This window comes from Oncorhynchus nerka, linkage group LG6 (genome assembly GCF_034236695.1).
Source record: "Oncorhynchus nerka isolate Pitt River linkage group LG6, Oner_Uvic_2.0, whole genome shotgun sequence".
NCBI lineage: Eukaryota > Metazoa > Chordata > Actinopteri > Salmoniformes > Salmonidae > Oncorhynchus > Oncorhynchus nerka.
In genome coordinates this window covers 5783541-5803283 of record NC_088401.1, presented here as the reverse complement: position 1 = coordinate 5803283, position 19743 = coordinate 5783541, and the positions used below count along the sequence as shown (strand labels likewise).

The 19743-nt window shown below is 44.4% G+C and overlaps 3 non-coding genes and 2 pseudogenes across 3 annotated transcripts; all 5 read right to left on the bottom strand.

Moving 5' to 3' along the window:
* Positions 1–6382: 6382 nt before the first annotated feature.
* On the bottom strand, positions 6383–11167 carry LOC135572158 (large ribosomal subunit protein uL30-like; annotated as a pseudogene).
* On the bottom strand, positions 6906–7001 carry LOC115125209 (small nucleolar SNORD12/SNORD106; annotated as a pseudogene).
* Positions 8112–8204, bottom strand: LOC135572290 (small nucleolar SNORD12/SNORD106). Its single transcript, XR_010464193.1, has one exon. It is a non-coding gene; the product is annotated as a small nucleolar SNORD12/SNORD106 (small nucleolar RNA).
* On the bottom strand, positions 9542–9632 carry LOC135572293 (small nucleolar SNORD12/SNORD106). The gene has a single exon (XR_010464197.1). It is a non-coding gene; the product is annotated as a small nucleolar SNORD12/SNORD106 (small nucleolar RNA).
* LOC115125213 (small nucleolar SNORD12/SNORD106) lies at positions 10273–10364 on the bottom strand. The gene has a single exon (XR_003862919.1). It is a non-coding gene; the product is annotated as a small nucleolar SNORD12/SNORD106 (small nucleolar RNA).
* Positions 11168–19743: the final 8576 nt, after the last annotated feature.

Sequence of the window (19743 nt, the reverse complement as noted above, 5' to 3'; positions counted from 1 at the left end):
TATACACATCTACCTCCATCACTATACACATCTACCTCCATCACTATACATCTATCTCCATCACTATACATCTACCTCCATCACTATAGCACATCTACCTCCATCACTCCCCCTACCTCCATCACTCTACCCATCACTCCATCACTATACATATCTACCTCCATCACTCCAGTATCCCATATCTACCTCCATCAATTTCCTATACATATCTACCTGTCCCCACTCCCTATACATATCTACCTCCATCACTCCCTATACATCTACCTCCATCACCACTACTACATATTACTGCAATCTCCATCTATACACATCTACTCCATCACTATACACACATCACCCCATCAATTATACACACTGTACCTCCATCACTCCAGTATCTCCTGTCTCCTTCCCCCTCATTCACTCCCCATCACTCCAGTATCCCTGTCTCCTTCCCCCTATACATGTTCACCTCCATCACTCCAGTATCCCTGCACATGTAAACATGGCATTGAACTGACTTTAAATATTTCCTGTATATAGTATACTTACTGAAATGTGAATTTAAATATCTCCCCATCATCTTCTAGTACAACCTCAGCAAAAAGAAATGTCTCCTACTGTCAACTGCATTTATTTTCAGCAAACTTAACATGTAATATTTAGTTGAACAAAGATTCAACAACTGAATTATGGTAAACTGAACCAGTTCAGATAGTGACCACAGAAATTAAACAATGTGTCCCTGAATCAAAGGGGGTTCAAAATCAAAGTGCAATAGTTTATCTGCAGGCCACCAGCTGTATTATACTGCAGCATCTCCTCCTCATGGATCAAAATTAGACTTGCTAGTTCTGCTGTGAGATGTATCCACATTCCCAGACACTCCGATCCAATAGTCCTGACGTGCTCAATGGGAGCACGTGAGATCCGTCTTCGGTGGCTGCAGAACACCACATTCCTGTCTCTTAAGGAAATCACACACAGAACGACCAGTATGGCTGTTGGCATTGTCATGCTGGAGGGTGATGTCAGGATGAGCCTGCAGGAAGGATAACACATGAGGGAGGAGGATGTCTTCCCTGTAACGCACAGCGTTGATATTGCCTGCAATGACAAGCTCAGTCCGATGATGCTGTGACACACCGCCCCAGAACATGACGATAAACACGAATCCGACCATCACCCCTGAAACAAAACCGCGACTCGTCAGTGAAGAGCATTTTTGCCAGTCCTGTCTGGTCCAGGGACGGTGGGTTTTTGCCCATAGGCGACGTTGTTGCCAGTGTTGTCTGGTGAGGACCTGCCTTACAACAGGCCTACAAGCCCTCAGTCCAGCTTCTCTAGGCCTATTGCGGACAGTCTGAGCACTGATGGAGGGATTGTACGTTCCTGGTGTAACTCGGGCAGTTGTTGTTGCCATCCTGTACCTGTCCCGCAGGTGTGATGTTGGGATGTACCGATCCTGTGCAGGTGTTGTTACACGTGGTCTGCCACTGCGCAGGACGACCGCTGTCCGTCCTGTCTCCCTGTAGCTGTCTTAGGCGTCCACAGCACGGACAGTGTAACTGGTCACCTCCCGCCACATCTGCAGTCCCTGCCTTCTTGCAGCATGTCTAAGACACGTTCACGCAGATGAGCAGGGACCCTGCATCTTTCTTTGGTGTTTTCCAGAGTCAGAAAGGCTTCTTTAGTGTGCTAAGTTTTTTACGTTTCACTGTCTGTAAGCTGTTCGTGTCTTTACTGCACTGGCCCATGGTGCATGTTCATTAATTGTTTATGGCTCATTATCACATAGGCAGTATTTAAAATCCTCAAATAGATCCAGAAGTTGTTTTGATTTTACAAATTATCTTTAAAAGACAGGGTCCTGAAAATGGGCGTTTCTTTTTTTTGCTGAGCTTACTGACTATTGCATTTGTTGGTTGATTTTACAAGAAAGGCATTTTTACTGTACTTGGTGCATGTGGAATTGCTGTAAACTTTCGACCAGGACCCATCAAAAAGTAGTGCACTATATAGGGAATAGGGTGCCATAGGTTCTGGTCAAAGTAGTGCCATATAGGGAATAGGGTTCCATAGGCTCTGGTCTAAAGTAGCACTATAAAGGAATAAGGGTTCATAGGGCTCTGGTCTAAAGTGAGTACACTATATAGGGAATAGGGTTCCATAGGGCTCTGGTCTAAAGTAGTGCACTACTGATAGGAATAGGGTGCCATATAGGGAAGTAGACATTCTTAAAGCACGCGTTACTTACCCTCTACATTCCAGGTGGAATCCTTTCGGTCCCTGGAGTCTAGAATTTGAAAATCAAATAAAAGCATGTTGTGTTATTCAGATTCTCAAGATGTGAAGGAAGTAGAATCAGTCACACTACAGGTGTTTAATCTAATAGGATTAGATACTGTACATGCAGCAGCTACTCTTCCTGGTGTAACCATCATATCAAACTAGCGTCACCACCCTGGATGGTTCCGACCTTGAAATGTGGACATCTGTAAGTACCTAGGTGTCTGGCTAGACTGTAAACTCTCCTTCCAGACTCATATCAAACATCTCCAATCGAAAATCAAATCTAGAAATCGGCTTTCTATTGCCCAACAAAGCATCCTTCATTCACCCCACCAAACTTACCTAGTAAAACTGACTATCCTATCGATCCTCACGATGTCATCTACAAAAATAGCTTCCAATACTCTACTCAGCAAATTGGATGTAGTCTATCACAGTGCTATCACAGTGCCATCCGTTTTGTTACTAAAGCACCTTATACCACCCACCACTGCAACCTGTATGCTCTAGTCGGCTGGCCCTCGCTACATGTTAGGCCGTCAGACACACTGGCTCAGGTCATCTATAAGTCTATTCTATGTAATGCTCCGCCTTCTCAGTTCACTGGTCACGATAACAACACCCACCCGTAGCACACATTCCAGCAGGTATATCTCACTGGTCATCCCCAAAGCCAATTCCTCCTTTGGCCGCCTTTCCTTCCAGTTCTCTGCTGCCAATGACTGGAACGAATTGCAAAAAAATCACTGAAGCTGGAGACTTCAGTTTGTTTATTCCATGTGTAACTGTTGTTTCTGTCGCACTGCTTTGCTTTATCTTTTCCAGGTCGCAGTTGTAAATGAGAACTTGTAGGCAAGAACATTAATTACATTAATAAAATAAAAAATAATACGCGTTACTGGAAAGACGACAAAAATACTATTTACACACTATTCATATATACACAATCATATTCTTATATATAGAGTACAGTTTGATTTTAAGAGGAGGCGCTGTGATGTGTCTTTCTATTTGTTTTTTTAAGGCTAAACTTGCTTTTTGTCTGGTGGCCGAACATTCCAAGATGCACGGCTCAGTCAGCTGAGGCCAAGCATTAAAGTGCCGTGTACCCAGTCTCATCGTGGAACATTACCGGTGTGTAATGGGCTGGCTATCTAGCTGCTGGCTAATGAAATGAGGTCAGCGCTCTACAGGAGACTCCAAGGGGCAACAAGATCCTGTTCATGAGTGATATACAGGGAAACCTATCATCAGAAGCCTATTTATTTTATTTATCCGTTATTTTACCAGGTAAATTGACTGAGAAGACATTCTCATTTACAGCAACGACCTGGGGAATAGTTACAGGGGAGAGGAGACGAATGAAACAATTGTAAACTGGGGATTATTAAGTGACCATGATGGTTTGAGGGCCAGATTTGAATTTAGCAGGACACCGGGTTATCACCCCTACTCTTACAATAAGTGCCATGAGATCTTTAATGACCTCAGAGTCTGGACACCCGTTTAACGTCCCATCCGAAAGACTGCACCCTACACAGGGCAGTGTCGCCAATCACTGCTCTGGGGCATTGGGATAGTTTTTTTAGACCAAAGGAAAGAGTGCTCCTACTGGCCCTCCAACACCACTTCTAGCAGCATCTGGTCTCCCATCCAGGGACTGACCAGGACCGACCCTGCCTAGCTTCAGAAGCAAGCCAGCAGTGGTATGCAGGGTGGCATGCTCTCTATTGGCACCACACTGGGAAAGGGGGACATTTGGGACGAAGTGATATAACCTGGCTCTGGACATATGTATAATGGACAGTCAGAAAGTACACCAGTTAGAGGGCTCAAAACAAACCAGCATGCATTGCCCTTAAAGGGATGTGCCACCCTATAGTTCAAATCAAATCAAATTTTATTTATCACATTCACATGGTTAGCAGATGTTAATGCGAGTGTAGCGAAATGCTTGTGCTTCTAGTTCCGACAATGCAGTGATAACCAACAAGTAATCTAACTAATAATTCCAAAACTACTGTCTTATAGACAGTGTAAGGGATAAAAGAATATGTACATAAAGATATATGAATGAGTGATGGTACAGAGCAGCACAGTAGATGGTATCGAGTACAGTATATACATATGAGATGAGTATGTAGACAAAGTAAACAAAGTGGCATAGTTAAAGTGGCTAGTGATACATGTATTACATAAGGATGCAGTCGATGATGTAGAGTACAGTATATATTAATACATATGAGATGAATAATGTAGGGTAAGTAACATTATATAAGGTAGCATTGTTTAAAGTTGCTAGTGATATATTTACATTATTTCCCATCAATTCCCATTATTAAAGTGGCTGGAGTTGAGTCAGTGTCAGTGTCAGTATTGGCAGCAGCCACTCAATGTTAGTGGTGGCTGTTTGGTCAGTCTGATGGCCTTGAGATAGAAGCTGTTTTTCAGTCTCTCGGTCCCAGCTTTGATGCACCTGGGTACTGACCTCGCTTCTGGATGATAGCGGTGAAACAGGGGCAGTGGCTCGGTGGCTGATGTCCTGATGATCTTTATGGCCTCCTGTAACATCGGGTGGTGTAGGGTGTCCTGGAGGGCAGGTTTTGCTCCCGGTGATGCGTTGTGCAGACTCACTGCACAACGCATGAAATGTGACCCGAAACTTGATCATGAGCAAGGTTCCCCCTGTTGACAATACGGATAACACATGCCATAAATGCTTTTAAAATAATTACCTGCACTCCAGATTGCCAAATGAGCCAGCACAAACGGTATAGGCATAGTTGTTCAGAACATACACATGTTTATATCCTCACGACAAAGTATTATTCTTCAAATAAAAATAAAACTTTCAAAGTGCGCTGTCAGATTAATATCCTTATTTTTTGACTACAACTCCCATCGCGCAAAGCGGTCTTCCTAGTCTCCTGCCGGCAGGTCAACGAGGCCACTGCGCGTTGCCACAGCAACCCGACTCCAGTTTTGCGCTAGAAACGCGATTTCTACCAGGATCAATATGTGGAGAATGCAACGTTTACATCGATAGCTAGTTGTAAAATAATCCCCGAAACAAACTGCATTAAAAACTACTTCTCGTTCTGGATATCGACTATTGTAACTTTTCAGCGACGCTTTGCATGTGGGTTTTGTAGTCGACTTGAACTCCGCAGATTATCATAAATTGCTTCCGACACATGCGTTACAAAAAGGAATTTGATGATTATTAATGTAAACTGCACACGGATCATGAACAGCATTTAGACAATGTCAGGATTGAAGAAATTGACTACTTGTATAGTCTTTAAGAAATATTTGCTTTAAACGCCTAACCACTTGTATACTTCTTACTTGCATCCACTTTAGACATACAAATCAGACGTTTTTCACGGTACCCAAAACCAGAAAACAGATTTAATGCGTTCTGTAAAAAACAAGCATTCCTACTACCGCTCAGAGGGCATTTTCTCCTTAATGGCGGACATGAATCGGCTTGACTCCGGCCAGCCTTCCTCCTGGTATTTGTAACCCCGGACAATGACGTCCGGAGAGCGGTCCATAGCGGCCTTGGCCCAACTGCGTCAAGTCCTCGGCGGTGCCGAGAGAAGCCGCTAGTGTTATCACCTTCGGGCTGGCTGTGGGGTGCATCACGCTAATACGACGCACCGATATTCCAAACTCATAACTAATTCAAATAATTAGTCATGTTAACAAAAAAGACGAATTAAAAACTAAGCAGCCGAGAGCTTGAGAAAGCCCACTAGAGGCTACGTGGCGTATTGAATCATGTGGTTTCCATGGCTACGGGCTGTGGATGGCGGGCCTGACATTTAATTTAACCTTTATTTAACTCGGCAAGACAGTTAAGAACAAATCCTTATTTTCAATGATTTGGCCTAGAACAGTGAGTTAACTGCCTTGTTCAGGTGCAGAACGACAGATTTCTACATCGTCAGCTCAAGGATTTGAACTAGCAACTTTTTGGTTACTGGCCCAATGCTGTCGCCCCAATCACCATGCCCCAGCCCAAATTATTTACATAGTAACATACAACTCGCCTAACCAAACAAGTTCATGTAATATAAAGTGATATGTGACCAAGTTTGTGACAGCATTGCTTAGTTAATGAAGTGCTTGTATAGAAGCTACAACATTTATTTGTTAAAAATGCCTCAAAAGATGTGACTCAAGTCATTACTGATGTGACAAAATAGTGTGGACCAGAAGCAAAGCTCTCCAAAGCTTGTTCCTAGCGCCCTACAGGTTCAGGTTAGGTACAAATGGGGATGGAGTAAAAACCACACAGCTCTCCAGCAACAAGCTTGAAAGCACTGCTGTAGAGTCCAGTGTTTTTATGTAGGAAACCACTTGGGAAGGTTCAACATACGACACAAAACAGATTATAGACACCAGAGTTATGAGACAACACCAATAAGTTCCTTTTGATATTTATTGTACAGACAACAGCATCCTTTGGGGGAAAAAACCTGGAAGACAAGAAATTTGAATATCAGAAAACACTTTTACTTACAGCGAACACATTTCCAATGTTTAGTTTGAGATCCATTGTTGTCACCCAAAAAATTAATTTATTTTCAGTAACTGGATGGGAGAACATCTCGAAGTGCCAGTAGTTCAATGTGGTTTCAGACAAATTGGCTTAATTTTTTCAGACTGGTTTCACCAGAGTCGATAAGATGGGGAAAAAAAAGTTCAGCATCATTAACCACATTTTGTAAAAACAGAAACTGGACACTTAGGGACTTTGAAAAAAGATACCCATAAAACAATGTTCAGATGGTTTTGTTCTCGATCACAACACCGGCATAAACCCCGGTAAGGCAGTGGTCACCAACTTTGACAGCACACCGTCGGCCATCAGCCCCAATAATCTTTCCTTCGTCCCAAAGTGCCCGTACACTTCCCTCACTGAAAGGAAAAATGGCCGTCAAAAGAAATGGAAACTCCATCCAACCCACAGCCTCCCAATCCAACCCACAGCCTCCCAATCCAATATATTTGTGGAAAGAATTGATGGAATACCAGGTCGTCATGTAAAAGGGACAACAGGTCATAGATCAGCACCTACTCTGACACACACACCCAAAGAAGTCCCAAATGGCACCTGAATTCCCACATAGTGAACTATTTATGGGCTGAACTAGTGCAATTACATAAGGAATAGGGGATCACTTGGGGATACAAACCTACAGGTTTCCCATCTCACCTGAACTCTACCCCCTGTCCCTGGCGTCTCCCCAAACTCAGTCCCTGGGACTCCTAACGTGAACATTTTTGGTGTTAGCTCCCGACAATACAAAGCTTGATTATTTGAATCAGCTGTGTAGCACTATGGGGGCTGGGTTCCCCCGAGGACCGAGTGTTGGAAACACTGCCTTAGAAAAATCACGAGTCACCTCTAGTTCATCCTCCTGACCAGTCTGTTGATCTGGTCCTCCCTGTTTCCAGCGTCGCCTCCTCCACAAAGTGAGTCGTCTTCTTGTTCATGCCGCGGGGTGTGGAGAGTTTGAAGGGCCACAGGAAGCTGTTGGCAGGCTTGAAGTTCTTCCCGACTGTGTAGATCTCATGGATCAGGTCCTCCACGCAGATGATGCTGTATTTACCTGAGGGACGAGGACAGAGTTTTAGAATAAAGGCTGTAAAGTAAACAAAATGCCAAGAGGTCTGAATACTTTCCAAAGGTAGTGAATTGAGCAGATGCTATTGCTGTTGTAGAGAAAAGGGTACGGCTAACGGTTTGTGTACAGTAATGGGAAATCCATGTCCTAAATCACGAAATGCAGTCACCTATTCTGCCATTTCAGATCGGCAGTCGGTTTTTCAATGTGGTTTCAGACAAATTGGCTTATTTTTTCAGACTGGTTTCACCAGAGTCGATAAGATGGGGAAAAAAGTTGAGCATCATTAACCACATTGTGACGTTTGAACGACAGGAAGAAGACATCGTCACCAGCTATACCAAGTAAATACACATCAAAGTCCAGGTAACTTTTTTATTTTACCTTTATTTAACCAGGCAAGTCAGCTAAGAACAAATTCTTATTTACAATGACTGCCTGGGAACAGTGGGTTAACTGCCTGTTCAGGGGCAGAACAACAGATTTGTACCTTTGTCAGCTCAGGGGTTTGAACTTGCAACCTTCCGGTTACTAGTCCAACGCTCTAACCACTAGGCCACGCTGCCGCCCGACTCTGAATACATCCATGTTTTACCCAGCACCCGAGTAACGGTGTACGGGACATGGAAATTTGTCCCATCAAAAAAGGGATAGTCTTTAACCATCTAGTCTATGTTAAGATGTGAAAAGGCTTTGACCTCCCAACATTATGAAGCGATTCAGTCCCATATAAGTAAATGCGTACCCAGGGCCTTCTCGATCAGGGCGTTGTCCAGAGGGCGGCGGCGCCTGCTTGGTCATCCTGCCATGGCCACGCTTGTAGATCAGCTCTCGAACAGACTTCAGGTTGGGGTACCTACGAAACAAGAGCAGGAAAATACTATCTGGGGTACCTACTGTAAACAAGAGCAGGAAAATACTATCTGTGGAACAGCAATGCAGGTAGCGTAGTCGCAACCAAACAGCGGAGAAATTACTGCACCCAACCACAAAACAATGCATTTGGTTCATATCATACCGGGCACGTCTTTAGTAATATCATGTGGTTTCAGACAAATTGGCTTAATTTTTTCAGACTGGATTCACCAGAGTCGATAAGATGGGGAAAAAAGTTGAGCATCATTAACTACGTTGTAAAAATACCAGACAATCACCGCAGCAGAATTCAGGTTGTACACTACCTTAAATCAGGTAAAGCAACACAAAACCACAACTGTCCAATTCAACAGGGCTGTCCACATCAAAGCAGGGGGTGTATTCATTCGTGCAAAACCTGTTTGCAACATGAAAAGTTCTCCTAATGAAAACCAGCATTTCTTGTTGGCCAATTCAGGCGGTCTTCCCTAGCATCGATCGCTGGCTTCCTGGTGAATACACCGTAGTAGTGATGTCAGTCTTACCCCAAGCGATGTAGGGCTCATGCGATCCTCAACATGTTGATGGAAGCCTGTTCAGTTTGGACGAAGACTCCGCTTGAAGATCTGACGAGACGCATGAGTTGGAGGACCTTGCGCACCTTGGGGCTGACACCGTTGATACTAAAAAAAGGAGGGGTGGGGGGGCAGAAGGTGTTAGTTATGTTCAGCACAACATCACTTGTCTTAATGTTCCAGTTGGCTTTTAGTTTTACATTCAATGTGGTTTCAGACAAATTGGCTTATTTTTCAGACTGGTTTCACCAGAGTCGATAAGATGGGGAAAAAGTTGAGCATCATTAACCACGTTGTGTAGAACTGAATGACAGGAAGAAGACATGGTCACCAGCTATACCAAGTAACAAATCAAATCAATGTCCAGGTAACGACTTGAATACATCCATGTTTTACCCAGCACCTGAGTAACGGTTTACGGGACATGGAAATCTGACAAAACAGGGATAAAATACACATTTAGCAGTCTAATCCACAGAAACATACCCTGATCCTGATGACGAAGGCCAGCTTGGGCTCAGCTGGGACGTAGTTCCCGACCTTGCGGGCAGTCCTCCCATACGGATCTCACGGTACATCTCCCTGTACTCCTTGTGGTACTTCTCAGCCCTCTTGTAGATCAGTTTCCTGTCACCTTACGAGTCTGGGGATACAAAGCATCAACTATGATTCAGAGCAGAACATCACAGCTGGGTAACACCTCTAGTTAACTTCAGTATGAACAAAAACATGTTTTTTAGCAGCTGGTTGTATGGCATTCACCCACCACTGTACATAAGGATGCAATGTTTAAAACTGATCAAATACATTTTATTTGTCAGTGCATCGAATACAACAGGTGGAGTGAGACCTTACAGTGTAATGTTTATTTACAAGCCGTAAAACCAACGATGCAGTTTCAACGTTATAGCCGGCAATGATTATTTAGACATTTCTACGTGGTTTCAGACAAATTGGCTTATTTTTCAGACTGGTTTCACCAGAGTCGATAAGATGGGGAAAAAAGTTGAGCATCATTAACCACGTTGTAGTTATACGGTTTAAATGACAGCGGGTAGATATTACACCCCCCACCCACAACCACAGTTCTAACCGCACTTAAGGGGAGATTATATGCATTGTAAAATTACATATGGAAGCCTGCTAGTTAGGTTAGTACTTTGGTTAGTTCAAACTTACTTTTTTTTCGGCAAGCATCTTCTTGATGCGCATGGTCTTCATGGTGGCGAAGGCCTTCCGCCTTTTCAAAAGGCTCTCAGGGACCGCCGGAACCTTCTTTCTGCAACAGACGCGACACTTTGTTTAGAGTAAGGAGAAAATAGTTTAACATGGATGGAAGTGACTGACTGAGGAATAGTAATTTAACGGACCAAACATTGTTGCGAAACTGGCCGGTTAGTTTCGACGGGCGATGACAGACGAAAGTCTACTTTGTGATATTGTGGAGCTCAAACAGCGAAATACTCAGAAAATAATACTATGTACCCATTGGCAATATGCAAGTAATACTACGAGACACGCATCGCATATAAGTAAAAACATGTGCAAATCGATTCGCAAGACGGGCATGTTTTGACCGCATCCAGTCCTCGAGTCAACAAAATCAACAAAAATATCGTAAAGTAAAAAACGCCACTCCACACTACCGACACGACAAATATGTTCTATAGTTGACGAAAACTGACTAAATGTCAAATAACGTTGATATTTGTGAAATTAGTAGATGGACATAGATTTTGCAGAGCAGAAATCACTTACTCTGCGTCCGCCATTGTGTCCACCGAGAAAGAGACTTTCTTTCATGCGCATGCGTGAGTTAAAAGCTTGTAGACCCCAGTCGCTGTCTATTAAACTGCCTGAGAAGAATTTGCTTTGCAGCTAATCTCACAGTGTCTACATAAAGTGGCGATTTTAGCACGTAAATCTTGGTGGGGCAAACTCAACATGAGAAACGGTGCACACGAACTGTTAGGGCCTTCATTTTTTTAATATATGTTTTTTATTTAACCTTATTTAATTGACATGTTAGTTAAGAACAAATTCTTATTTACAATGAAGGTCTACCGAAATGCAAAAGGCCTCCTGTGGGGGGCTAGGATTAAAAATACAAATCAATAAAATAAAAATATAGGACAAAACACACATCACAACAAGAGAGACAACACAACACACACATAAAGAGAGACCTAAAGACGGCAACATAGCATGGCAGCAACACATGACAACACAACATGCCAGCAGCACAACATGGTAGAAGCACAAATCAGGTACAAAACATTAATGGGCACAGACAACAGCACAAAGGTCAAGAAGGTAGAGACAACAATACATCATGCAAAGCAGCCACAACTGTCATGAAGAGTGATCGAGTCTTTGAATGAAGAGATTGAGATAAAACTTTTAGTTTGAGTGTTTGTTGCAGCTGGTTCCAGTCGGTAGCTCCAGCGAACTGAAAAGAGGAGCCGACCCAGGGATGTTTGTGCTTTGGGGACCTTTAACAGAATGTGACTGGCAGAAGGGGTGTTGTATGTGGAGGATGAGGCTGCAGTAGGTATCTCAGATAGGGGAGTGAACAGGTGTTGTATGTGGAGGATGAGAGCTGCAGTAGGTATCTCAGATAGGGGAGTGAACAGGTGTTGTATGTGGAGGATGAGGGCTGCAGTAGGTTTCTCAGATAGGGGGAGTGAACAGGTGTTGTATGTGGAGGATAAGGGCTGCAGTAGGTATCTCAGATAGGGGAAGTGAACAGGTGTTGTATGTGGAGGATGAGAGCTGCAGTAGGTATCTCAGATAGGGGGAGTGAACAGGTGTTGTATGTGGAGGATGAGGGCTTTGCAGTAGGTATCTCAGATAGGGGGAGTGAACAGGTGTTGTATGTGGAGGATGAGGGCTGCAGTAGGTATCTCAAATAGGGGGAGTGAACAGGTGTTGTATGTGGAGTGATGAGGGCTGCAGTAGGTATCTCAGATAGGGGAGTGAACAGGTGTTGTATGTGGAGGATGAGGGCTGCAGTAGGTATCTCAGATAGGGGAGTGAACAGGTGTTGAATGTGGAGGATGAGGGCTGCAGTAGACATCTCAGATAGGGGGAGTGAGGCCTCAAGAGGGTTTCATAAATAAGCATCAACCAGTGTGTGTGACGGTATACAGAGATGACCAGTTTACAGAGGAGTATAGAGTGCAGTGATTTGTCCTATAAGGAGCATTGGTGGCAAATCTGATGGCCGAATGGTAAAGAACATCTAGCCACTCGAGAGCACCCTTACCTGCCGATCTATAAATTGCGTCTCTGTAATCTAGCATGGGTAGGATGGTCATCTGAATCAGGGTTAGTTTGGCAGCTGGGGTGAAAGAAGAGCGATTACGATAGAGGAAACCAAGTCTAGATTTAAAATTAGCATGCAGCTTTGATATGTGCTGAGAGAAAGACAGTCTACTGTCTAGCCATACTCCCAAGTACTTGTGTGAGGTGACTACCTCAACCTCTAAACCATCAGAGGTAGTAATCACACCTGTGGGGAGAGGGGCATTCTTCTTACCAAACCACAAGACCTTTGTTTTGGAGGTGTTCAGAACAAGGTTAAGGGCAGAGAAAGCTTGTTGGACACTAAGAAAGCTTTGTTTGTAGAGCTTTTAACACAAAATCCGGGGACATAACGCTGCCCCAAACGTAACTGCTATTCATGTGTAATTACATGATTCTGACATTCAAAAACTTGGTATATTTGGAAAGAATTCATCTCGGAGATTATGAGGAAATTATCAGAAGATAGATAGGAGTTGCATAGTTCAGAATACACAAGATCAAGCACACACAAAAATAAATAAAACATGTATTTGATTTTGAAAGTCATCTTTCATTGACAAGCTAGAAGTGAATTATTGATGACTAGAGCTGGAAACACATCAGATGGCTTCCACAACATGTGAACAACATCAGAAAGAAATAAAGGGATTGACAGACCTAACAACTAGAAATGGGAAGATATTTTAGTAAGTGGTGTCAGGTGTGGTCATGGGATATTTCCAAGTGTCCCTAAACCTCTCCAAAGTGGCATATGTCTGTAAATTAGATCATTCCAGTGCTATTACATATTTGCAATCCCCAAATGCTATTGGTTCAGTATTACAACACAATTTCAACCACAACCTCATTCATACATAGTGGTGGTGTTCTGGGGAATCCTGGGTACATTCATACATAGTGGTGGTGTTCTGGGGAATCCTGGGTACATTCATACATAGTGGTGGTGTTCTGGGGAATCCTGGGTACATTCATACATAGTGGTGGTGTTCTGGGGAATCCAGGGTACATTCATACATAGTGGTGGTGTTATGGGGAATCCTGGGTACATTCATACATAGTGGTGGTGTTCTGGGGAATCCTGGGTACATTCATACATAGTGGTGGTGTTCTGGGGAATCCTGGGTACATTCATACATAGTGGTGGTGTTCTGGGGAATCCTGGGTACATTCATACATAGTGGTGGTGTTCTGGGGAATCCTGGGTACATTCATACATAGTGGTGGTGTTATGGGGAATCCTGGGTACATTCATACATAGTGGTGGTGTTATGGGGAATCCTGGGTACATTCATACATAGTGGTGGTGTTCTGGGAATCCTGGGTACATTCATACATAGTGGTGGTGTTCTGGGAATCCTGGGTACATTCATACATAGTGGTGGTGTTCTGGGGAATCCTGGGTACATTCATACATAGTGGTGGTGTTATGGGGAATCCTGGGTACATTCATACATAGTGGTGGTGTTCTGGGGAATCCTGGGGACATTCATACATAGTGGTGGTGTTATGGGGAATCCTGGGTACATTCATACATAGTGGTGGTGTTCTGGGGAATCCTGGGTACATTCATACATAGTGGTGGTGTTCTGGGGAATCCTGGGTACATTCATACATAGTGGTGGTGTTCTGGGGAATCCTGGGTACATTCATACATAGTGGTGGTGTTCTGGGGAATCCTGGGTACATTCATACATAGTGGTGGTGTTCTGGGGAATCCAGGGTACATTCAAACATAGTGGTGGTGTTCTGGGGAATCCTGGGTACATTCATACATAGTGGTGGTGTTCTGGGGAATCCAGGGTACATTCATACATAGTGGTGGTGTTCTGGGGAATCCTGGGTACATTCATACATAGTGGTTGTGTTCTGGGGAATCCTGGGTACATTCATACATAGTGGTGGTGTTCTGGGGAATCCTGGGTACATTCATACATAGTGGTGGTGTTCTGGGGAATCCTGGGTACATTCAAACATAGTGGTGGTGTTATGGGGAATCCTGGGTACATTCAAACATAGTGGTGGTGTTATGGGGAATCCAGGGTACATTCAAACATAGTGGTGGTGTTATGGGGAATCCTGGGGACATTCAAACATAGTGGTGGTGTTATGGGGAATCCTGGGTACATTCAAACATAGTGGTGGTGTTATGGGGAATCCAGGGTACATTCAAACATAGTGGTGGTGTTATGGGGAATCCTGGGTACATTCAAACATAGTGGTGGTGTTATGGGGAATCCAGGGTACATTCAAACATAGTGGTGGTGTTATGGGGAATCCTGGGGACATTCATACATAGTGGTGGTGTTATGGGGAATCCTGGGTACATTCATACATAGTGGTGGTGTTATGGGGAATCCTGGGTACATTCAAACATAGTGGTGGTGTTCTGGGGAATCCTGGGTACATTCAAACATAGTGGTGGTGTTATGGGGAATCCAGGGGACATTCAAACATAGTGGTGGTGTTATGGGGAATCCAGGGTACATTCAAACATAGTGGTGGTGTTATGGGGAATCCAGGGTACATTCAAACATAGTGGTGGTGTTATGGGGAATCCTGGGTATATTCATACATAGTGGTGGTGTTCTGGGGAATCCTGGGGACATTCATACATAGTGGTGGTGTTCTGGGGAATCCTGGGTACATTCATACATAGTGGTGGTGTTCTGGGGAATCCTGGGTACATTCATACATAGTGGTTGTGTTCTGGGGAATCCTGGGTACATTCATACATAGTGGTGGTGTTCTGGGGAATCCTGGGTACATTCAAACATAGTGGTGGTGTTATGGGGAATCCAGGGTACATTCAAACATAGTGGTGGTGTTATGGGGAATCCAGGGTACATTCATACATAGTGGTGGTGTTCTGGGGAATCCAGGGTACATTCATACATAGTGGTGGTGTTCTGGGGAATCCTGGGTACATTCATACATAGTGGTGGTGTTATGCGGAATCCTGGGTACATTCATACATAGTGGTGGTGTTCTGGGGAATCCTGGGTACATTCATACATAGTGGTGGTGTTCTGGGGAATCCTGGGTACATTCATACATAGTGGTGGTGTTCTGGGGAATCCTGGGTACATTCATACATAGTGGTGGTGTTCTGGGGAATCCAAGTGTCCATTCAGCCTCTCCAAAGTGTCTGAATGTGGTAATTGCACTGTTTTTGCACACTGTGGCTAAAATGTATTGTTCACTATAAAAACTACATTTCTACAGCACCAATCTCTCTCGAACATTGTGGTGGTGTCGGGAGACATAGAGGGCATATCCAGAGACATACAGAGGATAGACAAGTGTTTTTTCAACCTCTCTAAAGTGCCTGAACGTTTAGGCTAGACATATCTAATGCATCTAATCAAAAACTAAACTGTTTACAAAAACAACATAAAAGCTACAGATACACAGTACCAGTCAAACGTTTGGACACACCTACTCATTCCAGGGTTTTTCTTAATTTTTTAAAACTATTTTCTACATTGTAGAATAATATTTAATTAAAACATCAAAACTCTGAAATAACACATGGAATCATGTTACGCATAAAAGTGTTAAACAAACCAAAAAATATTTGAGATTTGAGATTCTTCGAAGTAGCCACCCTTTGATTAAACAAATCTAATTTGTTTTTTCGACAGGACAATGACCCCAAACACACCTCCAGGCTGTGTAAGGGCTATTTGTCCAAGGAGAGTGATGGAGTGCTGCATCAGATGACGTGGCCTCCACAATCACCCGACAACCAAATTGAGATGGTTTGGGATGAGCTGGAACTGCAGAGTGAAGGAAAAGCAGCCAACAAGTGCTCAGCGTATGTGGGAACTCCTTCAAGACTGTTGGAAATCCATTCCAGTTGACTACCTCATGAAGCTGGTTGAGAGAAGCCTAGTGTGTGCAAAGCTGTCATCAAGCCAAAGGGTGGCTACTTGGAAGAATCTCAAATATAAAATATATTTTGATTCGTTTAACACTTTTTAGTTCCATATGAGTTATTTCATAGTTTTGATGTCTTCACTACTATTTTACATGGTAGAAATTTGTAAAAAATTCAAGAAAATCCTTGAATGAGTAGGTGTCCAAACTATTGACTGGTACGGTATGTAAAAAAGAAATGTCTGGTAAACTTTGTTTGAGATGTATGCAACTAGTACATCACTAATTGTGTGTCATTAACCTTGTAAAGCATAACATGCTCATATTATCCAAATATACAACCATGGGAAAAAACGGTTTACTTTTCTTTTTAACCTTTATATAACTAGGCAAGACGGTTAAGAACAAATGCTCATTTACAATGACGGCCTAACCCGCCAAACCGTATCCCGGATGGCGCTGGGCCAATTGTGTGCCACCCTATGGGACTCCCAATCACGGCCGGATGTGATACAGCCTGGAATCAAACCAGGGTCTGTAGTGACGCCTCTAGCACTGAGACGCAGTGCCCTTAGACCGCTGTGATACAGCCTGGAATCAAACCAGGGTCTGTAGTGACGCCTCTAGCACTGAGACGCAGTGCCCTTAGACCGCTGTGATACAGCCTGGAATCAAACCAGGGTCTGTAGTGACGCTCTAGCACTGAGACGCAGTGCCCTTAGACCGCTGTGATACAGCCTGGAATCAAACCAGGGTCTGTAGTGACGCCTAGCACTGAGATGCAGAGCCCTTTAGACCACTGTGATACAGCCTGGAATCGAACCGGGTCTGTAGTGACGCCTCTAGCACTGAGATGCAGTGCCCTTAGACCACTGTGATACAGCCTGGAATCGAACCGGGGTCTGTAGTGACGCCTCTAGCACTGAGATGCAGTGCCCTTAGACCTCTGTGATACAGCCTGGAATCAAACCAGGGTCTGTAGTGACGCCTCTAGCACTGAGATGCAGAGCCTTAGACCGCTGTGATACAGCCTGGAATCAAACCAGGGTCTGTAGTGACGCTCTAGCACTGAGATGCAGAGCCCTTAGACCGCTGTGATACAGCCTGGAATCAAACCAGGGTCTGTAGTGACGCCTCTAGCACTGAGATGCAGAGCCTTAGACCGCTGTGATACAGCCTGGAATCAAACCAGGGTCTGTAGTGACGCCTCTAGCACTGAGATGCAGAGCCCTTAGACCGCTGTGATACAGCCTGGAATCAAACCAGGGTCTGTAGTGACGCCTCTAGCACTGAGATGCAGAGCCCTTAGACCGCTGTGATACAGCCTGGAATCAAACCAGGGTCTGTAGTGACGCCTCTAGCACTGAGATGCAGAGCCTTAGACCGCTGTGATACAGCCTGGAATCAAACCAGGGTCTGTAGTGACGCTCTAGCACTGAGATGCAGAGCCTTAGACCGCTGTGATACAGCCTGGAATCAAAACCAGGTCTGTAGTGACGCCTCTAGCACTGAGATGCAGAGCCCTTAGACCGCTGTGATACAGCCTGGAATCAAACCAGGGTCTGTAGTGACGCCTCTAGCACTGAGATGCAGTGTCCTTAGACCGCTGTGATACAGCCTGGAATCAAACCAGGGTCTGTAGTGACGCCTCTAGCACTGAGATGCAGTGCCCTTAGACCTCTGCGCCACTCAGGAGCCCCTTTATATTACAGTGAACTTGGAGGGATTTTAATGAATGCAGGGTGTGAGTGGCAGGGGGAGTGGCTTGGTGTGGAAGGGGAGGGGCTTGGTGTCTGTGTGAGTGGTTGGGGGGGTTGGTGTGGAAGGGGAGGGGCTTGGTGTCTGTGTGAGTGGTTGGGGGGGGTTGGTGTGGAAGGAGGGCTTGGTGTCTGTGTGAGTGGTTGGGGGGGGAGGCTTGTGTGGAAGGGGAGGGGCTTGGTGTCTGTGTGAGTGGTTGGGGGGAGTGGCTTGCTGTGGAAGGAGGGGCTTGGTGTCTGTGTGAGTGGTTTGGGGGTTGGTGTGGAAGGAGGGGCTTGGTGTCTGTGTGAGTGGTTGGGGGGGAGGGCTTGGTGTGGAAGGGGAGGGCTTGGTGTCTGTGTGAGTGGCTGGGGGGGGTTGGTGTGGAAGGGGAGGGGCTTGGTGTCTGTGTGAGTGGCTGGGGGGGGTTGGTGTGGAAGGGGAGGGGCTTGGTGTCTGTGTGAGTGGCAGGGGGGGGGCTTGGAGGGATTTTAATGAATGCAGACATGCTAAATGTTCAACCATCCATTTTACTGTGTTAATATTGAGTTAGAATCCCTCAAAGTTCACTCTAATAGAACAGAATAATTATTTTGCTTTGTAAGTAGGAAAACCTGCAAAATTAGCATCCCCCCTCCGATTTGCCCGACGCAATTGAAACGTATCTTTGATGTTTCTGAGATTTGACAGTACAACAAAAAGGTTACATTACCGAAACATTCATTTTTTTTTTCCCCGTACAAAAAAAACATTGAGGATTAACCAATCGCATGGCGCTACAGAGGGTGGTGCGAACAGCACACCGCTGGGGAACGAGGACCTCTATACCAGGCGGCGTGAAAGGAAATGCCCGGAAGATCATTAAAGACTCCAGCCTTCCATGCCACAGACTGTTCTCTCTGCTTTTTGCACTGAAAGTGGTACCCGGAGCATCAAGTCTGACACCAACAGACTCCTGGACAGCTTCTACCCCCAAGTCACAGACTGTCTGCATTGAAATTTCTATACATTTACACTTACATACAATCAATGTATAAACTGCTGCTACTCCGTTTATTATATATCCTGATGCATCACGTTCCGCCTTTGCAGATCTACCCCTACCACTCCAGTATCCCTGCTCATTGTAAATATAGTATTGACACTGACCCTGGTACTGTCCCTGTATATAACTACTGACCCTGTATATAACTACTGACCCTTTATATAGCTACTGACCCTGTATATAGCTACTGACCCTGTATATAACTACTGACCCTGTATATAGCTACTGTCCCTGTATATAACTACTGACCCTGTATATAACTACTGACCCTTTATATAGCTACTGACCCTGTATATAACTACTGACCCTGTATATAACTACTGACCCTGGAACTGACCCTGTATATAACTACTGACCCTGTATATAGCTACTGACCCTGTATATAACTACTGACCCTGTATATAGCTACTGACCCTGTATATAACTACTGTCCCTGTATATA